Genomic DNA, 3,422 nt, shown 5'->3' on the forward strand with positions numbered 1-3,422 from the left:
CATGATTCTGTTGTGAAAAAGTAACGACTTATGTCATGAAATAGGTATAATTTTGGCATGAAATAAGTATGAAAAATGTGCATAATAATTATATGAAATTTGTATACTGATTTCAGATTTTTTGTTGTGTATAATAATTTGAATTATGGCGTTTTTTTAAAAATGTATAATGTTATATTTTGGTATGAACATTGAATTTGTTCATTATTTGTCTGACACATTTTTTTTTTTGTATATTTTTGGTTAAAAAAATAGATAATTTTTTCTTTGGAATTTGTATACTTATACTACCAAGCATGTATGACAATCGATAATGTTTTGGTACGATTTTTGGTTTGATTGGATTTTTTTTTGGCATTATATTGTAATGAATTTTGAGAATAATAATGTAATGAATTTGGTATACTGTTTATTAAAGAAATGACAATTAGTATTTCTAAGTTGAAATTATTTTGGTATTCTAGTGGCATGATCCTGGTATGAATAATTGATAACTTTTGGCATGAAATAGGTAAGAAATGTGTGAATAAGAATTGTATGAAATTTGTATACTAATGTAACATATGTGTTTTTACTTTTGTAGTCTGTAATAACATATGAAATTGTTTTAAAATAACATATGTATTTTTACTTCTGTATGAATTTTGTAAGCATGAAAATGGTATAAAATTTGTATATTGAAATAACATATGTATAAAAGTTATTTGTACTTTTGTATGATATAATATTGATACAATAATTTATGATAAACAGAAAAATATGCAATTCAAAAAGTGTCGGAGCTGAAATTATTGTCGCCTGGTTAAAAAAGAACTGTAGGGAGACCACAACTTGTAAATGGTTTACTGATGTGAAATTCAAGAGGTTTAACATTACGTGCAGTACATGTCGTCGGGAGGAACACAATAGGAAGACATGTTCAAATTACCCTTTCTAGAAAAAAGACATTAATTTATTTTTATTTTGATTTGGTTGTTTTATTGTCGCAAACTCATGTTTTGATTTATTTTGTCTTTTAAGTTAATGAATTATAATTTCAGAATATTTATTATGTGTGCTAGTTAATCATTTGTGTATTTAGTGTTTTTCAAATGTATACTCAAAAAATAGGTAATGTTTGTATGCGATTGATATTGACTGGAAAAATTAAGTCAAATCTTAGTATGAAATTGGTATACATTTGGTATCTAACTGACGTCCCAGTGGTAAAATTGAAAAAAAACATGTAATTGAGTTCAACTGAAATAGCCAACGTAAAACTAGTTAATAATGTATCCAATTTGTATAAATTTACTATTGAATTGATATCCCTTTGGAAAATTGAAAAATCAACATGTGGTTGAGATTTCAATCAAATTAGACAACCTAAACAAGTTAATGTTGTATTCAATTGGTATCCAACAGATATTCCACTTGAAAATGAAAAAAAAAACAAAATGTAACTGATATTTCAACCAAATTAGACAATCTAAAACAAGTTAATGTTTGTTCCAATTTATATACACTTGATATCCAACTTGAAATTTTAGAACAAAGACAAAAAATAAAAATGTATAAAATTAGTATGCAACCGGTATAAATTCGGGAAGAATAAATCTGGTTGTAAAACAATGCATATTATATATATTGTTGTCAGAAATTGTAGCAAAAGAAATATACATCACCCAAAAATCAAAACATGTAATTAAAAGTCTAAATTGCAAAAATTAATACAAGTTTTATATTTTCTTCTCTCTTCAATTTATATTTCGTGTTCAAGTGTGATTTGTTTTTTATCATATTTAAGCTAAAACTTAAGAAATCCTTATTAAAGATTTTATGATCTCATATTATCTATATATATCAACAAATTTCAGAATTAAATATACTTTATTTCATCAACAAAACAATATTTTAGATATAGAAAAACACACCAAAAACAAGTTCAAAACTTAAGTAAAACGGTTTTTTTTTCTCAAGAAATCAAGTTTTAGATTAATTAAATAAAAAACGAAATCAAATTTTCAAAATATAGAATTCTTAATTCTAAAAAAAATCAAGAATTTAAAAAAAAAACAATATACAAAAATTTAAAATAAAAAAAACATCAAAGAAAAGACAAAAAAAATAGATTAAAGAGAGAGAAAATTACATGTTAAAATATACGGTGATAGATTTATTTTTAAAAAAAATATTAAAGGCCCCAATAGTCATTAATAAATAAAAGTTATTTGAATAAGTTAAAAAATCCCTTAAAAGGTGTAATAGATAATTACAAATTGATTCTCTCTCATTAATATCATTTCTCTCACCTATTAATTATATAAAAGGAACTGCAATCAATATAATTAAATAATTAATAATATAAAATATAAAAAGATTAATCATTTAATAAAGTAAATTTTAATTGATTTTTAAATAAAGTTAAATTTAATTGATATGTTATAACCTGTAATTAAACTGTTATAAGTAAAAAAAAATTTAGAGTAGGTTTAAAACTCGTAATATTGTCTCTTAAATGTGTATATGGTGTGATTTTTCCTTAAGTGAATAAAGTATTTTTTTTTTTTAGGGAAAGCTACACAAATTGGACTTATTAAACAAAGTATTTACCCAAAATTGAACTAGTACACTTAATATATTTACCCAGATTGGACCTACAATCCAACTATTTACTTGATTGCCCCCTTATTCTTTTCACTGAACCATTGCTTATTCATCCTTGATACCATCGGAGTATATATATACTCTGATAATATCTAATTTATATAAACTCTGATTGTCACACCCCTATTTTCCCCAAACGAAAATATTTGAAAAAAATAGAGTTTCTCCAATTAAAGTGACATTTTGAAAAGGGATTATTTTATTTCAGAGTCGCCACTTGGAATTGAGTTTTGGCGTTCCAAGTCACCTAATTTTTACCCCTAATCAAAAGGAAGTTGACTCTAATTTTTAATGGTCTGCGAACTAGAAATCTGGATAAGAAATTCTATTGACCAAGGGGAAGGTATAAGGCACCCCTCGAGTCCCGTGGTTCTAGCACAGTCGCTTCATTGACTTATATCTTGGCCTGACTTAGCTTTTGGATATAATACTTATTAGCTATACATTTACCTATATTCCACCCTCTTTGATTTATTGTAATTGTCTTATTTAATTTTTTTTTGAAAATCCGAGAAATTTTAGTATTGTCATTTTAGTGAGAATAGATATTTGAATTATAATAGGAGGTAAACTTCTATGGGATTTAAGATTAATTTTAGGAAAAGAAAATGTTAAAGAGGTTAAGACCAATTTCTTGGAAATTTCTTTTATTTTTTATTCTATTTTTTTTTGCACGTTATTTTTTATAGTTTTTATTTTATTTGTTTATTTATTTATTTTTTAAAGTTTTGCACGTTATTTTTTTGTAGTTTTTATTTTATTTGTTTATTTATTTA

The sequence above is a fragment of the Solanum tuberosum genome, unplaced genomic scaffold (assembly GCF_000226075.1).
Source record: "Solanum tuberosum cultivar DM 1-3 516 R44 unplaced genomic scaffold, SolTub_3.0 scf00039, whole genome shotgun sequence".
Taxonomy (NCBI): domain Eukaryota; kingdom Viridiplantae; phylum Streptophyta; class Magnoliopsida; order Solanales; family Solanaceae; genus Solanum; species Solanum tuberosum.